General features: G+C 43.5%; 1 protein-coding gene across 2 annotated transcripts in view; it reads left to right on the plus strand.

The window, feature by feature from the left end:
* The first annotated feature begins 2724 nt into the window (after nucleotides 1-2724).
* Nucleotides 2725-16054, plus strand: part of LOC138250305 (P2Y purinoceptor 8-like) — a 184260-nt gene continuing 170930 nt past the window's right edge. For both annotated transcript variants that reach the window (XM_069205056.1, XM_069205057.1), the window contains exon 1: nucleotides 2725-2998. The gene's annotated coding sequence lies outside the window, so the exon portion shown is untranslated. The remainder of the gene's footprint in view (nucleotides 2999-16054) is intronic.

The raw sequence follows: 16054 nt of genomic DNA on the forward strand, positions 1-16054 counted from the left end.
TATTAAAGTTGTCTGTTTGATACATATAAGTAGTAAAGGACAACAGCAGTGTAAAATTTGACAGGTATTTTATAGTAGATGCAAATATGCTATTTTTATAACTTGAATTTTACTTTGTGTTTTATGGTAGTGAGAGAGCGTAGTTTAAATATTACATAATTTAGATGTGAAGTGCTTATATTTACCAATGCTGAAATAATAAAACATAAGGTATTATTCGTTTGAATGTATTTTAAACATACTTATAAGAGTGAAGAAATCATTGTATACATATACTAATGTCAACTATACGAAATAATTGCTTGCATTATAATTAATTGAAAATATTAACATCTACGAAGAGTGCGTTTATTAAAATCCATAAGTCTTAAGTTAGCGTGAGCTGAAAACTTAGCTGTGTAGCTCGCATATTAAAGCATATTTTTCTGTTTCTCCAGTGTGCTGATTCGCAAAAGGCCATGACCCAGCATGTGTTCTTTTCTTTGTTTTATGTTGCCAGTGAGGATTCTTCTCACCCGCATGCTAGCTGTTTTAGTATAAGTTTTATACGTTTTTGCAACATTATTTGAAACATCCAAGGACAATCAACTATGGAAAAGAGAACTTTTGACCCGAAGAACGTGCCAGAGAATGAAGTAACCCCGGATGTGCCACCTACGAAGATGTCAATTATGAAGACCAATCAAAGTGTTATAAATTATCGTGGGGTGACAATTGCATTACTTAATGTATAATTTGATAGGTTAAAGATAGTGGGGTGTAGCGACTATCCAATAGAATTTTTGGGGAATGTATTCTGAAAAGGAATAAAAACCCATGACACAGGAGACTCGAGGGAACTAGGTAGGGAATGATATCGATTGCATCCAGAAACTCTGTCACTCTGTTGGGTAATTTGAGACTTAGACAAAACCATCCTCATCCATAGACTGCCCCTTTACACTTTTCCTCCTTATGAGGGAAGAGTCCCCGGTCCTTTAGATGAAATAGATTGATGGTGATCTAATTGATGTCCTGAAGACGAAGACTGATCCTGTATGCTGACTCATCCCGAGGAGGGTAATTATGACAATTGCTATTGTAATTCGTCTAACTACTTTTCCTTTCTAGGTACCAACTGCTGTATTTTTGGATAAAGACCTTAGTTAGATGATTTCTAAATTGGTGTTCTAAATTGTTTTGCATGAAGTCCAACATGCTAATGCTAATCAGTGGTTAGAGTAGGAGATCAACCTGACTGACGCAAATAGACGCGACTGACGTTGTGCTATGCTGAACTAAGACATATATGATGTTTTATGCATTCTGATTTGTGTGTCTCTTACATTGGTGCTTTTATGTTTGTGATCTTTGCATTGTCAAAATCTTATCACAGTTGCCATATTGTGACTATGCTCTTTTGCTTCATGGTTTTGACAATAATACTCTTGCTATTAGATTGTAATCATTAGGGAATAAAATTCACAAGACTTCCATAAAGGTGTGGTTATTCATGACTGAAAGGTCATGGTTGCGCCGACAGTTTAACCAATGTCTAAAGTGAAGTATATTGTGGTGATATATGTTGATAATATCATTGATATATTGCTTGACATATTGATCAGTTATCTCGTACTACAGTGTCTCACCACTGGGTCAAAAGATTAATCGGCCTAAAACGAGTCCTAATGTGTATAAATTGACATAGGGGGACGCGTTAGCAGTAGTTACACGAGGAGTGGAGAAGTCCTCGAGACCTTTCATTACTTCGATTTTTATCACATAAATATTGTCTCACTGTGGTGTAATAAATTGTATGTCCTAATGAACTTGGAGTTGAATCTATTGCAACCACCTGAAAACTAAACCGTCAATAAACGTTGGATTACTGTCAACATAACAGAGAGAATAACAGATACGTTAATGTATGATGAGCTCCTTTTGAAGTTTTCAACAGAACCCATATATTTCTCAGTTCATACATTTGTGTAAATTATGTGTAATGTGGTTTCTGTTCTGTACCATAAGATATTCACACCTTGTACAGTACCTTTTAAATGTACAGTGACATTATTAGGATATATTTAATTAAATAATAGTTTTACACATACTGCTGGATGTTTATTGACATAGATTTCGTTTTGTTATACGTTTCAACAACCTACATTGTAAATCTAAGTATAAAGTTGCATAGGCAGGTGGAATATTTGTTTTATCTATTCTGCATTCGGCATCTTCTCTACTGTTAACTTGTAGCGAATAGTGAGAGCATCATCAGGAACAGCAGATATGTGTTTTCAAAAAAGCTCTGTCGTTGTAACATGCTGGTTAAACTGAGTATCTGGCCAATCGTGAAAAAGTCCTTTTGCACACAGTTGCTACGTTCTACTAAAGTAATCAATGTGTCAACCAAAGAGAACACGAACATCTGTCACATAAGATATTCAGAAGTTTTATGTTGCTCATCTTATATAACTGTTAAGGGTGTTCGGACTTGTCAAAATTCAGTTGTATTTTCTTTGCTCCCGCCGGTCAGGTTACTTGGGGAAAAATCACTTCTATGAATAAATGTGTAAGTCATTTATAAAGGAGGGCCACTGATTGAGCAGTACTTTCTTGCACACGGAGAGGGCAGAGACGTTGCACCAACACTTTCTACAGTTGAACAGGAAGCACCTTAACACAGCTTCCGTTTTGCTACCAACCGAAAACGAAAACATTACGTGTAAATCAAGTCACCGTTAGATGCAAGTGGGTAAGCAGACCAACTTCAAGAGGTAGGCGCACCTACAGCGCGTGCATGAAGTTGTGTACAGTCCTGTCCATCAGAAAGGCCCAGCTTACCTCAAACAAGCGTCAGCTCTCCGAAGACGGAAGCTCTCTGTCTGCAGCAGATAGAGCTCAATTACAAAACCCCTTATCATTTCCTGGTCACGGCTGGGGGGACAATCGCTCACCAACGTTTGATCTTTGTCTTTGCTACCACTGAGATTCAACACACGACGCAGGGGAAGAGTGGGTAAGTGCGAATGGCTGTCTTACGGTGTTTGGCGTTTTGTACAGAAATTAATTTTAGGCTTGTTAGTTTAAAGAGATATCTTACAGAGAATATTGAAAAAGCTTAAAGGTACAGAATCTTTAAAAAAATGTAAGCAGTACATTTTGTTTACTCCGAACAAATGGATGTTTAGTACATTGGATACATTGGCCCAATTTCTGGGCGATTCTACCTTGAGGAGCGTAGCTAGTGTTTAATTTGAGCCGGTGGCTGCAGGTGGTACCGCTGACACTCATTTTTGGGTACCGCAACTTATTTTTCCTCATCAGACTTTGATCAAGAGAGAGAAAAACATGCAAGGGTGAGAAAAGGAGTAAAAGAAAAACGGAAGACCTACAAAGGTAGCGAGCAGGAACATGCAAATGTCAGATAAAGGAGCAAGGTGTTTCTGGTGGTGAATTAAAGAGGCATGAGGCGGAATCCAGACCAAGCAGCCTTGGAATTAGGCAGCCCAGCATTCAGTAGTCCCAGTTCCAGCATTTTGAGCAAATCTTTGTGCCCGCCACCTATTCTTTTACAAAATAAGCACTCCCTTAGACTGATCTTTTTGTGATTGGGATGTGATGTAGGCAGTGCTTGAAATGGAAAAATGTACGTGCAGGTACTCTGTACCAGAGTACCTGCTTGTTTCTGAGAAGTGCCGGTACTCTCCAATTAAAAGTATTACGTTTTTCTTGAAATGTGCCGGTACTCTCCCTCTCAAAATAAAAAAGTGCCGGTACTCCGTACTGGACAGTACCGGCCCATTTAAAGCACTGGATGTAGGCCAAAAACGTGTCACCATGGCATCTGGTATGGCTATAGCAGGAACTGTGAGGCGGTATTGATGGTCGGTAAGGCCTTGACACACTTAAGTAGGAGCTGGGTAGGGCTAGTTAGGGGTTAGGCAGAAGTGCCAAAACCACCCTGAGTGCCATTATCCTGATGCAAGGAATTACACATTGGCTGTCTGCATTTCGAGTGTGTAGTGAAAAAACAACCATAATGGGAATGCAGTGAGCCCTCACATTCAAGGTCTCTGGTGCTGCTGCACCTGCTGCACTAATGGCAACAGCTGCATGCCTTTCCTTAGACCTTCAGCCTTTAAATTACGTTGCAGCCTTTAATTTACTGGTGTGTGGCATGTGTGCAATATTATGCACCTTAACATTTTGAGTCACAAATTACCCTTAGGGTACACAACCAGAATGTATCTGATTCCGAGGACGTGGACATCTTCACTTCCGGGTGAAAAGGGGCATATTTCAAAATAAGCTTTCTAGTGAGACATTTATTGTGAATAGAGTAAATAGAAAATGTGGGGACTAGAAAAACTCAATTCCTTAAAATGCCCTTTATATAGGATGCAATCACACACCTTTTCCGTGAGTAACAACAGGGTCAAGCAGGTGCAGGAAGACCGGAGGAACTCTGCCACATAATGTCATTTTTATGTCTTGTATGTCTTGGCACCAAAGAATGTCTTGAAGGCTTATGCTTTATGTAATGTCTTAGCAAATGTGCCCCTGTGAGATTACAATCAAAATCTCAGTCAGAAATTGTCAAAGTAATGTAGTAATGGTGCTGCATGACAGCAAGCGTTCTGAAAGGATACCCTTTATTACCCCTGACACTGCCCTTGCTCCTCCTGGCCTCTGCTGTCAGCAGGGGGTTGGCAGGAACAGTGAGCAAGATTGGCTCCTAGAGCATGGTTCCCAACCTGTGGTCTGGGGACCCCTGGGGATGGGGAGGCTCAAAGCCTCCTCAGGAGCTCCACGACTGCTTAGAAAATTAAATAATATTAACAGATTAATAAAGTGTGTATAGATAAAGTGGCTAAATATACGATTAAAACATTGAATACATATTGTAAATATCAAGGAATTTGAATTTGGGGCTAAAAATTAATACCCTCAGATTGATTAGTGGGAGCAGCGTATTTGTTAGCAAATTAAATAAAATGTGTTATCATTTGTGTATGTGTTTAATGAATGCTTGTTTTGCGTTTCAAATCATCAAGCCTGTTTAGGCTGGGGTCCCCGGGTTTCAATAATGATTCAGTGGGGGTCCGGGTTCCTGTAATGATGAAGTGGGGGTCCACAGAAGTCAAAAGGTTGGGAACCACTGTCCTATAGAGTTGTTTACAGTCTGGAGTTTCTACTCCCTGCCCTTTCTGTAACCCCTTGTTTGCAGATAGGAAACTGAATAAGAACTAAGGATGACAGAAAGAGTCAAACCTGTGATGCCATTGGGTACTTGTATATTAATGCAATTCCAATGCAATACACTTGAATAGTATGGCAGATTTGTTTCAGTCATGCACTGTTAGCTCAATGCACCATGTTCTCATTTGATATTTTGGAACAACAGACTAATTTAACAGGTGAATCTCGTCTCCGAGGCGAAAACCTGTGGTCCCTTTCAGCGTTGGTGTGTCAAGACAGAGTAATTTGGTGTTTGTATCTAAAAGTACTGCTTTTTTGGACCTCCTGTACGAAGAAAGCATTAGGTAATAGAGTGCATTATTATTACAAAATTACCGATACATTAATAGGTCCGTTCACACAATTGTAGTTTGTCGCAATTCAGCCTACCCAATTAATAATAATGAGGTAAGTCTCAAATACCATGATTGGCTGCGATCACAGGCAAGGTGACCTGTGATTGAAAATAAAAAAGAAAATGTTTACACTGGACCACTGCCTACTTTAAAAAAAATGTTTTGCATCATTCACAAAGTGGAAGAGGTCTCTTGGGGACCCCATTCCATTTGCAAATAGGTTATCACCTTCTTTGATTTGATGGTAAAATATAAATGTTTTGTGGCCGGATTCTGCATACATTAAGGAATCGGTATTGGGTAGGAATGCTCTTACAGCCCCCTTCCTACCAGCAATTCCTTAATGTTTTTAAAACCATTTAAGAATTTGTAAAACCTTTTTGCCACCTTTAAAGCACTTTGTACATGAGGCGGTGAGATCCCAGACACATACCTGGACAGACCGTTTATGCTAATTGTGTAGCCTGGTTTTCAGTGACCCTGATCTAGTGAAAGTAGGCCCATTGTTCAGGTGTGCAGTGGTTCCTTCGCAACTCTGAACCCAGGTGTCACTGCACATACTGCACTATGGATTGTTGTGCCACTTTACAGGTCTGTATTGCCTTCTCCCCCGTTTCTATCCAAATCTACTCTAATCTTTTCCCTCTTTTTCTCCCTTTTCTCCCTAATCATTCTTCTGTCTCTTTCTTCCCCTCATCTCTCTCGCTGATTCTTATCTCATCCCTCCCTTCTTTAACTGACATCCTTATTTCTTGCCCCTTTCTCTTCTTCATCCCTTGCATCTTTTCAAGCGTCCTTGTCTCCTTTCTCCATTTCTGTCACCTTTTCTTTGATCACTTTCCTCTCTATTCTCCATCATTTGCTCTCTATTACACCTCCTCCCCGATCCTCTACTTTCTGTGTTCCACTCCATCCCATTCTCTCCGATGAGTAAACACAGTGCTAAACACTAGACAGGCTGTGTGTAAATAAACGCTGAAAGGGCAGCTTTTGAAAGTAACTCCAGATGGTTCAGGGCAGTCTGCCCCCCACCCTTTCTGGGTCCTGGTGGCTCTGTATCACTTGCAACACTGAAAGCTATGTCCCTGGTTTATGCACGTGATTCACTGGTGGCCTGCAAAGTACAAGTATGACTAGCTCATATTTATATCCCACAATGCATTTTCGGACTGAAATATTTCCTAAGTAAGTTTGGGCAAAGAATAATTGAATTTTGCACTTTCAGTTGTATGGTCTTTTTCTGTATGGGTTGAAGTGAAGCTACAATAACATAACATATTTATGAATCAAACTTTAAAAAAGGGGGGTTTCTTGGCACTATGTGACAACTGAGTTTTATCGACTTGAGGAAATGAAATATTGAGTTGGCTAACCAAGAGTCAAGTTTGTGACCATGGGGTCAAACCAGTGCTTAATTTGTAAACATATAATTGTTGGGGGTGGAGATGTTGCTGGGGTTGCCACTTACAAAGGTCAGGTTGTCATTCTACCTAATAGCTCGGTCTTTCACTGCCCTACGCTTACTGTCTCTTCACCTCACTCGTGCATGTTCTGTTTCATCCTGGTCTCTCCCATTTTCACTGTTTACATCGTTCCACCTTCTTTCTCCCTTTTCCACCGTTCTCTCTTTCTTTCACTCTGGGTCGAAGTGTGATGATGAAAAATAAGTTCTAGTATCCAATAGTGAGTGCTGGTGCCCACCACCAGCATAAATAAAGCGTTGGGTCAAACACAAACTCAGGACATTTATTATTTGAAAATGCCAGCTCAGTATCAATAGATCTCCAATTCACTATGTTGGTATCTGAAGTCTACATATTATGTCAGTTTTTGAGGAAACCCCTAGAACAGGAGGTATTCAGTTTATGGTTTATACCTCACTGCATGGTTTAGGTATATACTGGTGGCCTCATTTACAAAGTTTTGGCGCAAGGCAGTGTTGCAAACCTTTTTGCTGCGCTGCCCAGCGTCAAAACAAATGGACAGGAATGCGCTGTTTCCAGAAGATACGTCGCTTTCCTGTCCTTGTCCCTTGTGCTGGCACACAAATTGCTGCCATGTGCCAGTGCAATGCAATGCAGGTGCACCCTCCATAGTGCCACCCTTATACCATCCCTGAGGTGGCGTAGGAAACGGACGCATTCCTAGGTTTACAAAGCCAGGTAAATCTGGGAATTTGGGAACATCCACAGCAGCACCCATGGAACGCCCTTTTAACACAGAGTAATGCATGAATGTGTGCCATATCTTTAATGCCATGCAAAGCTTTGCAAAGTGGCTTTGCGGGTCCTTGTAGAGATGGCCCTGCAGCCATCAATGCATCACAAAAAGAGTGACGCACCAGCGGTGCAGGCTGTTTGTAAATGAGGCCCTGGGTGTGTTATATACTTCATCTGGGGCACTTGTAATTTTAGCCGTAGCCATCAAAGTACTGATTCCCTAAGGAACGTCTGTGTCTTTTTTCTGAGCTGTGCAAGGGCACAACTATGCAAGTGTGCCAAATTCACGCAATTTGCAATTGTGGATGAATGCAAGAAACATGCATTTGTTAATGCGCATAGTGTATTTACTCTGGGCAGTGCAACAGTATAAATCGTTGCCTTATCTATGTCATAACGTTTTTTTAAAATGTGACAAGCTATACATAATTTATGAATTTGGCTGAAAACAAAGCAATACAAAAATCAGCTGAAATCTTTTTTTTGGGGGTGTTGAAACATCCTGCAAATTTTAGATTAATTACAAAAATTCCATGGGGATAAAAGTTTTGCAGGGACATTCTATAGCAAACATGATTTTTATAGGAACATTCTTAAAAAAACAGACCATCCACGTGAGGAGAAATTTGCTGGTGAAGTGAAATTTTGTGCATTCTGTGTCGAAGTAGCACAGCATGAATGCCTCAATAAAAAAGCTGAAATGATGATCTGCATCATATTCAGCGGGTGGCTCCTTTGCTATGGCGAAGGAGCGTCTCCCCACTGGCTGAGCCAGAAGCAGAAAAATAAAACAATAGTTTACTGTTGTTTTATTTTTCTGCTTCTGGCACAGCCAGCAATGCAGGAAGGGGCGGGCTGGGCCACAGGAGATGGGAGGGAGGGAAGAGGGCAGAGTGCACCTAAGTGCGCAAGTGTGTTTGGCAGGCTGTCTGAGGCAGGCCAAACACACATACGCACTTAGGTTTCTCCAGCCCGGCTGTGTTTAACAGCCACCCTAGAGAAACTGCACAGACCCCAGGGCTGTATTTGAACGTTAGTCACTGCCGATCAAACCAATCCTGGTATTTCTTTCATGCTAGGTTTGGCATGAAAGCAGTACCAGGATTGCTGGGGAGTCTGTGCTGGTGTCCCAGCAGTGAATGCTGGGACACCAGAAGAAGAGTAGCGCGAGGCGGCAGGCGGCGGCAGGGACAGAGGCAAGGTAAGTGCTTTAATTTTTTTACCTCATCTCCTTCCCCTCCCCTCGCTCCCCCCCTTGTGTTATACGGCGGTTCCTGCCAATCATATTATGGGAGCCCGAGACTGCAGCTCACTTTCCGTACCTAAAATTAATTTATAAAATTCAGATATTTTTCTTAATCGCCTGCCGACTATGCATGCATGCAGCACTGCCCTTGGGATTATGACCCCCTCTCTGCCATCTTTTACATGGTGGTTGTGGAGGTGGGGTGCAGGGGGCCCCCATGGATTGGCCATTGCGCTTTTCACTGTCCGCTTAGTAGACAGTGAAATGTGCGACGGTTGCTGTTGCACCCTACGCACCTCAACATTACCACTGGCTCAAAACTCTGTTTCTGTGCTCTGATCTAGCGGGAGACTTGTAATAGGGGCCGCAGGAAGGTTACTGCACTGGCGGTGACATGACTGCTGGAGTTTGGCGGGTGGCCATTTCCGCCCGCAAAACTCATAATGAGGGCCTTAGTCACTTTTTCCACAAGTGCTACTGTGTATGTAAATATACCCATTTCATTTGCTTTGCACTATTGCTCTAGAATATTTGCCAAGAGACCTGGGGGCATATTTACACGTTTTTGGTGCAAGGCAGCACTGGAAGCCGGCCCTGCGTCAAAAGAAAAAGGCAGGATTACGCTGTATTTATGAGATACGGCGCATTCCTGACCTTTTCTCTTGCGCTGGTGTACAATGGGCTGCCATGTGCTAACTAACACACCTTTCCACCATGATGCAAGGTTGTCCGCGTTGCAGGGATAATTGTGCAGAACAGGGCACCTTTTCGCTCAAAAACAATGATGAGAGGCATTTTCCCCTTTCTATGTGTGCTGCATAATGCAACACACATAGAAAAAAGAAAAAAAAGAAGAAATCAAGGTATTTCTCTTTGTTGTGTCTCCCTTACGCTTCCTCTGGGGTGGTGTAGGCTTTTGATGCATTCCCAAGTTTATGAACTCACGTAAATCTGGGAAAGTGTCAAATGCCATGGGTGTTACCTGGAAAAAAACATCGTACCGCCCATGGCATGCCCCCTGTTGCAGTGTGAGGCAACACAGCAATTTGCACTGTGATGCCTCAGTCCATGTCTACAAGGCCATTAAAAATCACGCCGTGTGGCTTTACATGGCCTAGAAAATATGTCCCTGCAGTGTGCGCCGCTGGACCGTCACTAAAAGTTATGTTCCAGCAGCACAGAGGAGCTGTCCAGAGTGTGACATCTTCAGCCAGTTGAGGCTCATAAGCCATCTTGCCTTTTCATTTAAAAAAAATATTTTTGTTTACAATTTCATACTATTCGCACTCTTCACGATGTGATCAATACACCTTTACTTAAAATGTTAAAAGTCATACTCCAACTCCAAGAAAACAAATGCTTTTGACTAAAATATAAGGACTGGCTGAAGGTGTTACAAGTTTAAGTGGACCATTTGAAAGCTGTGCGTCTGCAGGATCTGAATCAGTTTAAGAAATAATGATATGCAATACTCATACAAAAGTAGCTTCACAGTAAAAAATGTCAATTACTAGTTTTATTGCCAGACTGGGGAATGCAGAATAAATGCATGGGCCTGAAAGTATCAGGACCTTTTCTGAACGATTTTACCTGATTCCAAGTAGAAAACCTCTAACCTTTTCCCCCTACTCTGAACAAGTGGGAAGGGTCAGCAGGAGGGTGAGTGGAGGTTAGTGGCGAGTGTGGTATGTGGATACCAGGGCTGCAGTGGCATAACGAAACTTGAGAGGGCCTCCCTGCAAAATACATGGAGGGAGCTCCCCAGGCTCCTGACTTAGTCAGGAGCACTCACCCAGGGACCTGCCGTCCGTGCACAGTGCAAGAGGGGCCCCCTAGGACTCAGTGGGCCTCTCGCACCACGGGGGCTGCAGTGACTTTTGTTATGCCATTATACGGCTGGCTTCAGACTATCTGAGGTGAGCATTGGCTGTGCTGCTGCATGTGGCAGGCGGGGGCTGGGCTGTCCACTTGTGCGCAGCCCCTGCTTCAGCAGGTTCAAGCTGGGTCCGGTGTCTCAGGGCCTGGAGTAATACAGTCCCCAGTTTGCAAACCCGATAATTCCAGACCCAGATAAACTCAAAATTGCAGGTGGTGGAATTTCACATAGAGTTATTGCTCTGGGTGATAGTCGTCTACTTAATTCAGGGCCTAAGTGGTGTAATTGTAAGAAAAAAATGGCACTATTGCCAGCAGTGGCCGCTCTATTAGAACTGAGAAGCATACCACCCCCCCGCTGCCAGCGCTGCAAAGGTGAAAAATAAAATGATAATAAATTTAATTTATTACCATTGTATTTTTCCCTTTCCCCTGTTGAGCCGTGTTTGGAAGCGCGGCCACTGCTGCTGACTGACAGCAGGGGTAGTGCTCACTCTAACAGTTTATAGTGCGCATATCTCTTTGGCCAGCCCACTTGTGACAGCCAGCCTGACATGCGCACTTCAAACCTCTTCACCTGGGTGGAGAGCGAGCACATTCTCCAAGTGCCTCAGGAGCGTGAAGCCAGTCCGCTCCTGCCAGTCCTGGTGCTTCTGTCTGTGCAGTGTGACAGAAGGGTCTTGATTGGAAGATGGAAGGTGGCTGAGGCTCTGGGAGCCTGTGCGGTGAAGCCATTGACGCTGAGACGGAGAGGTGCACTGATGGCAGGGGCAGAAGATAAGTGAATCTTTTCTCTATTTTTTCACTTTATTTTCACTTACTGCCAGACACTGTGGACAACTCGTAGTGACTTCACCCTCAACTCCAGAGCTCTCAATCGTGGCCCATTATAGGCATTGCTTAAAACAGACCATGATTAGGAGCCTGGGCTTTAGGCCTAAGGTTACTGCTGTTTTTTCAGTGCCTGTCAGTGCCTTGAATGTTTGCCCCACCATTTCTATTGGCCGTGAGCCGCCACTAAATATTGATCAATTTATGATAATCAGTGTTCCGACCACTGGTGGGTTCTTTGCTGGAATTCAAATCCACATTTTAGAAGCAAACTGCTCAACAGTGGCATGCAGCTCACTGAGCAATCCTATCTACTGCATCAGGACTTTAGCCTACCTTACACACTGTAAGAATATGAAATCTTCCACCTTTATATTTATAGTAGTGATAACACCTGCAGGAATATAGTGGAGTTTTTGGGTTGTAACACCATTTGTATATTTGTATAATAATTACCTTTGAAAGAGGCCTAGTAAAGTCAGAATAGATGATGGTTAACGCGGTCTGACTCATACTTTACATGTTCAAAAGAATCATTTATGCTCATAATAGTTGCCTATTATGGTAAACCAATCTTGGATGGAAAAAATTGCATTTTTTAAAGCCTCAAAGCGTATTTGAAAAAATAGGCTCAGAATATGCTTCTCATAAGGTATGCTTATATCCAGTGCTTTAAGTGGGATGGAAAAAGTGAGGGGCACCTGTTGGAGCTGGCCCCTTTTACAGGGTCATTCCCCAAACTTTTTGCCTTCCTCCTTCTAGTTTTCTCTGACCCTTTTTGGCTGACGTTATGACTCTGGTCACTTTATCACTGCTGGTCAGTGCTAAAGTGCATGTGCTCTCCCTTGTAAACTTGGTATGATTGACTTGTACCTGATTGGCACAATTAAGTTACCTGTAAGTCCCTTGTACAGTGGTATCCCTACACCCAGGGCCTGTAAATTAAATGCTACTAGTGGGCTTGCAGCACTGCTTGCGCCACCCACAGAAGTAGACTTTCAAACCTGTCTTAGGCCTGCTAGCGCAGGGACTGTGTGTGCAGTTTACTGCCACAGGAACCTGGCATCTAAATTTAATTGCCAGGCCTGGAACTCCCCTTTTATTATCTATAAGTCATCCCTAAGGTAGGCCCGAGCTAGCCCTAATGGCAGGGTGCTATGTATGTAAAGCAGGACATGTGCCTAGTTCTGTGCTTATAACTCTAATGTTTTACAGCTTGACTCTAATCCATGTCGGGGCAGAGTGGCAGTTGGGCTTTATGCATACTTTTCAGACAGCCTTTACACAGGGAGGGTGGAGGTATCACAGAGATGTATCTGCATATTGAATGGTGTTCCTGGGCTGAGATCAGGAGAGGCGGGGCACACCCGCATTTGTAAAGGCTGTGCTCTGGCCTCACAAAAGGGCTTGTTTACTCTCCACGGAGCCTGTATTGGAGGAGAGAGGGGACACTCCTAGAACCAGTTGGGACTGGTTGGAACCTCCCTCCCTTTGTAACAGTTGTGCAAAATGAGTATAAGTACAGGGGGCTTTCCCTCACATTTTAGAGCACTTTTGGACTTGGGACCAAACCTCTGCCAGAGGGACTGCCTGACTACACAGAGGACTCATCTGGACTGCTCTTCTTTTGTTGGCCCGCGGCCTAGTAGCTGCTGAGTTGTCTTAAGGAATCATCTGGAGTGCTTTTCTATATGTTGCCCTGCTACCAGCCTTTTCCCCGACTCTGGACTGCCAAGATTCTGGGGGAGTTAGAATGAACCGCCACCTCATTTTCTTGCTGGGTGTGATGGCCTACCTGACCCTCCATGTCCCCTCCGGTGCTTCCCAGGGAGCCCATTGTATAAGGAGAGCTGCACCCAGCTCTTTAGCATTTTGTAGACACTAGCGTGTGAAGGGTGCTTTATGCCTTGTCTCTTCAGAGCTTTTTCATTATAACACGCTGCCCAAATTCATCTCCGCCGATCCAAGCATAAAATAGTGGCCTGTGGCCTCTGTGGGGGAGGCTCCCCCCACCCCATCGCACGAGGGGCTGCAAGGAGCCCCCTTGTGAAGCACAAACAAGTGCTTTAAGCAGTGCCCCCGGGGCACCAAACACCGACTGGCCTCTGGGGATTCTCACTGCCCTGACCCGGGCGGATTAAACAAAGCCACAGACCTGCGGCCACCTTGCAGGAGGAGCAGAGAAGACAGCCTGCGGCTAAGAACCCCAGAGTCCTCGCGGGAGGTCCTGGAGGGCCCAGGGAGAGCTCCTTGTACTGACACAGCTAACTGTGAAGTCACAGTTGTTGGAAGCCGCTCCCCATGAAGGGGAGCAGCTGCTCAGTGTTCGGCCCTACCCAGGGGACCCAGAGGGGTTCTCCCTGCCTAAGAGGGCAGTGCAGGTGCCCCATCTGAGGTTGCATACCCGAAGGGTGGGGAAAAGACCTCTACGGAGGTCCCGTCCCTGTCGGGCCCCTTGTTAGATTTTGGTGCCCCCCCCTCCTGTGGATGTCATTTCTTCGGGTCATTTATAAGATTGGCTGGCAGAATGGGAGAGGGACCCTCATCGGAGGGCTCATCCCTGCCGAAGCCGCCCATTACCGTAATTACTGTATTAGCAGGCCCAGAGCTCGCATGGTGAACAGGGTGGAATGAGATCCACTGTATAACCCATAATATGAACCAGGAGCACAGAGTCTATATGCTTGAGGTATGCTTGGGCAGTCATGATAATGTCTTATCATTCATGATAATATGTTCATCATCTTGTGTGCATTCATACTGATGCTTAGGCATTTATGATGGTAAGCTCATTATGATATGTGTTTTCTTGTAGTAATATTTACCTGCCTACTGCTTATGTTGCAGGATAACCAGTAACCTATGTGTTTTATGTGACTACTGCTGGCTTTTGCACAGTACTAGTAACTGAGTAATGTTCTGACAACTGCTTGCATAGAAGGGTATTACTGATACATGTTGTTGTTGGTCTAATGTTGTTTTATGCAATACAGTTTATTTTTACATAACTTGGTGTTGTGTTTCTTTTGTAGTGTATTTATTGTGTCGCTGGTGTTATGTGTGTTGTGCATTCATTTTACACATTTCCTCTGAGTTAGGTCAGACTGCTCGTGGCAAGCTACCAAAGGAGTGAGCAGAGGTTATCCTGGGTGTGTAACCCCATCACCTTGACTAGAGTGAGTGGGTTCTGCCTGGCTTAGGTGCATACCCCAGCCACCCAGAAACCCCAAATGGGGTGTGGCCTAGGAAATGTAAAAATGAATCCATGCCAAGAGGCATAACATATGTAATTGAGTGTCTCTCTGAGCTTTCGTTTATTGCATCCAGATATGTAACAAACTGACATGCTTGTAAGCAAACCAGGACTAGTGACTTTGCCAACGGTTGCTGGATGTTTATGATAAATGACTTACAACAATAATTTTGTTTTAAATAATTAATACTGAAAATGTTTTAATTCAGAAAATATGAGACTGTGACTTAAACATTACTAAGGTATGTAGAGGGGGTTGTCATCTTCAAAGTGTCTCAGTCACTCCTGTTCTTCCTTTCATACGACTTTCCTCTGCAGTCCCTTTAGATACTCACACTTTCCTCCTCACACCTTTGGAAATCCACTATTTGCATATCTCATCTGTGTCCTCTTCAGAACCCTCTTTTCACTCTCTACTTATGTACTTCCTTGCATCTCCTTCACTTCACCAACCACACAAACACACACACCCACTCATTTGTAACCACTTCATTTTCTTTTACTTTCAGCTTGGCAAAAGTTTGACAACTGTGTACTTCTGTCGCATTCATTTGCATAGAATCACAGCTGCAGTGGGCACACATGGCCATTGATCTGTGGGCTCTGCAGAGGCTAAGGATTGAATGTCCATTTATTCTGATCATCTTTTTGACCAACTGATAGGCACTAAGGAACTCGCCCTGTCTTCAGCTTTGTATCCAAACCTCAGTCGTGCCCCCTTATAAAACACTTTCAATTTCACCAAATGTGACAACGGTTTCAATACAGATCAATGGTGAGGAAACCCACTGCTAACACTCACCAAAACCTTGTTCCCTTCATAGTGCACAACCTGTCAGTAGAACCTGCTTTGTCAAGGCTAGTGACAGCATCCACCTTTCATCTAGCACCTGAGTCAAAATATTGAATTGAAAAGAAGGGAATGTGGATGGGTGGTAAACAAGACAGTTCCAAATGGAATGGCTTGAAGAAATGGAGGTGAAAGTCACACAAGCTTAAATTGTCAAAGCCCCACCTTGTAGTGCCTCCCGACACTCATTGGGTGTGCCCACAC

The sequence above is a fragment of the Pleurodeles waltl genome, chromosome 8, assembly GCF_031143425.1.
Source record: "Pleurodeles waltl isolate 20211129_DDA chromosome 8, aPleWal1.hap1.20221129, whole genome shotgun sequence".
Classification (NCBI taxonomy): domain Eukaryota; kingdom Metazoa; phylum Chordata; class Amphibia; order Caudata; family Salamandridae; genus Pleurodeles; species Pleurodeles waltl.